Below are 6,328 nucleotides of genomic sequence, written 5' to 3'. Positions count from 1 at the left end.
ATCCTTTGGATATCTCTTCTATAGACCGAAGGACAATGTGGTCTTCGTTTCGAGGAGAGGAGTTTTCCGAGAGCGAGAACTCATAGGCCAAGGAGACAGTGGGAGGCAAATCGAGCTTCAAGAGATTCAAGAGTCGATAGATGAAGGAACTTCTACCGCTGGCACTCAACCCGAGGAGGAAACTCCGGTTGAACCGATTGACGAATCCTTACCTCTTAGACGTTCCGATAAAGTTAGAGTTCTACCCCAGTTTTATGGTTTTCATATTACTACCGAAGGGGACACGTATATTAGTGATGGTACACTAATAAATCTTGATGAACCTAATAGCTATAAGAAAGCCATGGCAGGCCCGGAGTCTGCGAAATGGAAAGAGGCAATGGATAGCGAGATCCAATCCATGTATGATAACCAAGTTTGGAATTTGGTTGATTATGTGCCCGGACGTAAGACCGTTGGGTGCAAATGGATCTTCAAGAAGAAGACCGGCGTGGATGGAAACGTACACACATATAAAGCGCGATTGGTTGCGAAGGGCTTTACTCAAACTCCCGGAGTTGACTATGATGAGACCTTCTCACCAGTTGCGAAGATAAAATCTATTAGAGTGATGCTAGCGATTGCCGCATTTCATGATTATGAGATTTGGCAAATGGATGTCAAGACCGCTTTCCTTAATGGAAAGTTGGCTGAGGATGTTTACATGGCTCAGCCAGAGGGGTTTGTGGATCCGAAGCATCCGAATAGAGTGTGTAAACTTGAGAAGTCCATTTATGGACTTAAGAAAGCGTCTCGTAGATGGAATCTTTGCTTCGATGAGAAATTCAAAGAGTTTGGATTTGTACGAAGCAAAGATGAGTCTTGTGTATATGTCAAAGCCAGTGGGAGTATAGTAAGCTTCCTCGTTCTATATGTCGATGACATAGGAAACGACATCCCGACTCTGCAGGAGGTTAAGTCCTGGCTCGGGAAGTGCTTCGCTATGAAGGACCTCGGAGAGGCTTCTTACATTTTGGGAATAAGGATAGTAAGAGAAAGAAGTAAGAGACTAGTTGGACTTAGTCAGAACACTTACTTGGAGAAGGTACTAAAATGTTTTAGTATGGAAAACTCAAAGAAGGGAGAATTACCGATACAAAGTAATGCCAAGTTGAGTAAGACTCAAAGTCCGAGTACCGAAGCTGAGATAGCAGAAATGAGCCGAGTTCCATACGCTTCCGCAGTTGGCTCAATCATGTACGCTATGACTTGTACTCGCCCTGATGTAGCCTTTGCGTTAAGCATGGTTAGCAGATATCAAGGGAATCCTGGCAGAGCACATTGGATTGCGGTGAAGAATATCCTTAAGTACCTTCGGAGGACAAAGGAATGGTTCTTAGTCTTCGGAGGGAGTGATGACTTGAAGGTGCAAGGGTATAGCGACGCCAGCTTTCAAACCGACAGGGACAACTACCGTTCGCAGTCGGGCTAGGTCTTTACCCTGAATGGAGGAGAAGTGACATGGAAAAGTTCCAAGCAGGAAACCATAGCTGATTCAACGTGCGAATCAGAGTACATTGCAGCGAGCGAAGCGTCAAAGGAGGCAATATGGTTGAAGAACTTCATCGGTGATCTTGGAGTTGTACCTGCCATAAAGGAGCCCATGGAGATTTTCTGTGACAACGAAGGAGCGGTTGCCTTGACCAAGGAACCGAGGGATCATGGTAGATCTCGACATATCGACAGAAAATATAACTTCATTAGACATCGTGTAGAAGAAGGACAACTCGTAGTGAAGAGGATATCATCAGAAGATAACCCAGCAGATCCGCTTACGAAGGGACTGAGTAGGGTTAAGCACTTGCAGCATGCTAGGAGTATTGGGCTGAAGGATGATATTAGCATAGATTAGATAGTATTAGAAACGTGTAATAGATAAATGTAATTAACATTTGATGATTAAATAAAGGAGTTTTATTTATGAGTAATGTTACTATCTTATGTTAATTGTTTAGCTATTGTTTCACTTTGCATGTTTTGACTTCCAGAATAATTGAGTTTATTAGGAATAATCGAATTGTTCAAATTGTCCACAATCGTTCATATGTTGGAAGTAGATATGAATGAAGATTGTCATGAATCGGTGCGTAGATTGTCTAAATGGTATTAGACATAGCAAAGGGTTGTTGCGACATTCATGAGTGCTTATGAACTGGTTTTGAGCATTGGAACAAACCCGCGCTTGCTGGAATCACCTTATGGAATATGAAATAAAAGGGTGATCGCAAGACGATAATATCATATAGTCTTAAAACCTAGATATATGGTTTGTTATTTGCTGATTGATTGTACATTGATAATGCGAAAACGCATTGGTAACTCAATGTTATAAAACGCATTGTTGTGTATAGTTGATTATTGAATAAGTAAATGCATATAAGTCGAAGTTTATCTGTAACTTTTATCTAAGAAGGTAAAAGCAATATCTCGGCCGCTCGATGATTTGATTTGACTTATGTGCCGGGCCCGGTCAGAACTGAATTGATGTGTTCGATTAAGTTCTATGTCGAATAAATCAGAGATCGAGAAACCTAAATGCTTGACTAACCATTCCATAGGATTGTCAGCATGATATCTAACAGAGGACTGTACGATCCCTTATCTGAAGGACAAGATTGATTAGATCAAAGTTTGACAGCGTCTTTGAGAGCTACGATTGCAAACCGAACTGTACTTGTGCATATAGTCACTAGACTTATCCAATTTGGAGACTGTTGGAATAGTGTCTAAGGCTGCAACTATATTAGGCAAGTAATTGACCCGGTTGTGCATGGTCCTTTTGGGTTGCCTTCACCATAGCAACTTGATAGGATGATTTATTAAGAGAGAGTAAATATTATTAGTATATTATGAGAATAATATATTGTTATTTGATTAATATAAGTCATAGAATTAATTGGAATTAATTTGGTGACTTAAAGAGATTAATTAAATAAGAGGGTATAAACTGTCAATTGTTTGATTGTTAAACTTTAGACTGTAAATCCATATAGATATGGATTGGACGGATTCTAGAAGCTAAAGGATAGCTTAAATCGTCCACTGCTTATCTAAGGAATGGATTTGGATAGCCTTAAGAGAAGATTATCTAATTAGGGTTTAGGTTGTAACCCTTAAGGAGTCTACAAGTATATATAGACCCTATGGCAAAGGGAAATCGGCACTTCATCTAAAGTAAGAGAACCCTGGCCGATTTCCTCCCCTCTCCTCTCTCCCAAATCATCATCCTTGCTATTTGGTGTTTGTAAGCCATTAGAGGAGTGACAATTGTGACTCTAGAAGCTCCAAGACAACAAGATCAACAAGGAACTCAAAGGTATGATTCTAGATCTGTTTTAACATTGTTCTTATTCCTAAATAGTCATTAGAAGTCTTGGATTCAAAGCATGTTTAATTAGAAAGCCTAGATCCAAGCATTAGGGTTTTGCATGCGCACATAGGAAAGTTCTTTTGGCTAAAACCCATCAATATCCCCATGGACTTGAGAACATCCTGCTGAAGTGTCTTGAACTGGGAAGGAGGGATTAGATTTATCTTGGGCAGATGGCGAAGGTTCCCCCTAGAGTGAAGAAGGAAGTTCGCCTTGAACCTGCGAAGGTTCCCTCTGGATTGCGGATGGGAGTGTGATAATCCTTGAATCTGTTCTTGTGTCAATGTTTTCTATGTTTTCGTCATCCAAATCCCAAGAAACGTTTGATGGTTGAAACTCTCTACGGATTGGAGCGTCATCTTCTGGTACTGGAACCTCGATGGTTGATGTATGGTCCATAGTGGAGTTTTCCCCCTCAACCGGCGAGGTGGAAGTATTTAGCGATACTTCTTCGGACGTTGTAGGACCAAATACATCTGCATGTTGTTGTTGAGCTTCTAGAGACACCAGAACTTCGGATAGCTTGGCTGCATCAACAGGATCAAAGTGATCATCATAGTTTATTTCAACTAGATTTAATGGGCCCGAAGAGGCAGGAATATCACTTTCTAGAATTGCGGTGGTTTCAGTTGACGGAGCGGAGTTGTGGATGTGATAATCATCAAAATTTACATCGAAGCTTTAATTTATCAACATTGTGCATCTAATGAGAACTCGATAAGCAACCTTGTTAGTGGAGTAGCTAAGGAAGATTCCTTCATCAGACTTTGGTGCGAATTTATTGAGGTGATCTCTGTTGTTTATTACGAAGCATCTACACCCAAAGATATGAAAGAATCGAACATTTGGCTTGCGGTTGTTGAGACCTTCATATGGTGTTTTGTTGAGGCGTTTGCATAAAATGCTTCGATTTTGAACAAAACAGGTTGTGTCCACTACTTCGGCCCAGAAGTAGAGAGGAAGATTTGAAAAATTGAGCATAGATCTGGCAGCTTCTACTAGAGTGCGATTCCTTCGTTCTACTACGCCATTCTATTGTGGTGTGTAAGGAGCTGAGAAGTTTTGTGAAATCCCTTTGGAGACCAAGAAACTATTTAGAAGATGATTAGTAAACTCGGTTCCATTGTCACTTCAGATACGTCTGACTGGTAACTTGATCTGAAGTTCTATTTCCTTGATGAAGTTGATCAACACATGCGGTGTTTCTGACTTGAGTCGAAGAAAGAAGACCCATGTGAGACGAGTGAAGTCATCCACAATAACCAGCATGTATTTTTTGTGGTGAAGACTAGCTACGGTAGATGGACCGCAGAGATCAATGTGTAAAAGTTCCAATGGTTCAGAGATTGAGGAATCAATCACCATGGGATGGCTTGCCTTGAATTTCTTTCCACATTCACATGCAGGACAGAAGGTATCATTGCTGAACTTGAGGATTAGAAGACCTATGACTAGTTCTCTTGTAACCAAGTTGTTTATGTATCTGAAGTTAAGATGAGCGAGCTTGCAGTGCCATAGCCAGCTGACTTCGAATACAGCTTTGGATAAAAATCATAATTGCAGTTTGCCTATGATCAAAGATACATCCAGAGGGTACATAGTACCTTCGGATCTGGACTTGATCAGACAAGTGCTTCTATCGCTTGTCATTACATAGCAAAATTGGTCATCAAATTCAACACGATGGCATGCTTTACATAGTTGACCAACACTGATGAAATTGTGTTTAAGGCCTTCTACATAAGCAACCTTTTGAATAGAGAAGTTTCCCATAGTGAGAACACCGTAACCTCGGATTATCCCATTGGCATTGTTCCCAAAAGTGACATTTCCACCGTTGCAAATTGGCCTAAACTCTCGAAGGTATTCTAACCTTCCCGTCTTCTGCCAGTAGCAGGCACTATCGATTAACCATTCTTCTTCTTGTTCCTCCTTGCACAAGGCCTGAAAATTACACGGTTAGTTTAGGCATCCAAACTAGTTAGAGCCTGGGACAATAGATGAGATACTGATTGATGCATGAACAGAGGTTGCAGGGTTTTGTGTCAACTTTTAATCCTAGTCTTGGGTGTTTGTGAGTTTTTGGAGCGTAGTGCCTTTTGAAGAGTTACGAGGTTTTTGAAAAAGGTTAGTTTTGACATGAGAAAACTTTTTCTAACAACTACATTGACACTGACATGCTACAATTTTGTCTTTTGTTTTGGCTCTTTGTTTGGTCAGCGGTCGAAAGGATGTGGCTGATTTGTGACTGGTCCGAGGTTGGTAAGATTTGACACGAGAGTTGTTGGATTTAGAAAAAGTTTGTCTTGAAGAATGTGTTGCACGTGTAGACACTTTGGACCTATTCTTGGGATTTGGTAAAATGTCTTTCCATTTGTTGAAACTTTGAGGTGATTTCAAAAGTATTGGAGTGGGTAAGATACCCTTCCATTTTGGATCATCTAAGGAATAGATTTGAAAACCATTGTTTTGAAAAGACCTTTCTTTCTTTTCGGTTTTGTCAAATGAATTAGGAACGGATGTTGAAACTGCACATTCCTTTTTGCATGGTTTCTTGATGGGAGAGTTTTTTGAAAGATAGTGAGCAAAAACAAACTTTTCTAGACTCTTAGATTTTGGAAATCTGATGTCTTTTGTTTTTAGAAAAGATTAGTCAATTTGTGCCTCGAGATCGAATATCCTCTTTGAAAGCCTTTTTTGCTAAAGTTTTTGGAGATTCGCAGTCATTATTGTTTAACTGCGGTTTCCTGGAAGTCTTAGAAAAATTTTGACACCGAGGCCTTGACTCATCAGAACTTATTCAGGATTTTGAGAACATTAACCTACTTTAAAATTTTCTATGGGTAGTTCATGGTGAATTGGTTGAAGAGTCACTGAACCTTTGATTGAAGACTTTGGTAAAGAAGACTTAGCTACCGT

This window comes from Lactuca sativa, chromosome 3, assembly GCF_002870075.4.
Source record: "Lactuca sativa cultivar Salinas chromosome 3, Lsat_Salinas_v11, whole genome shotgun sequence".
NCBI lineage: Eukaryota > Viridiplantae > Streptophyta > Magnoliopsida > Asterales > Asteraceae > Lactuca > Lactuca sativa.
Note: the sequence above shows the minus strand (reverse complement) of the source record.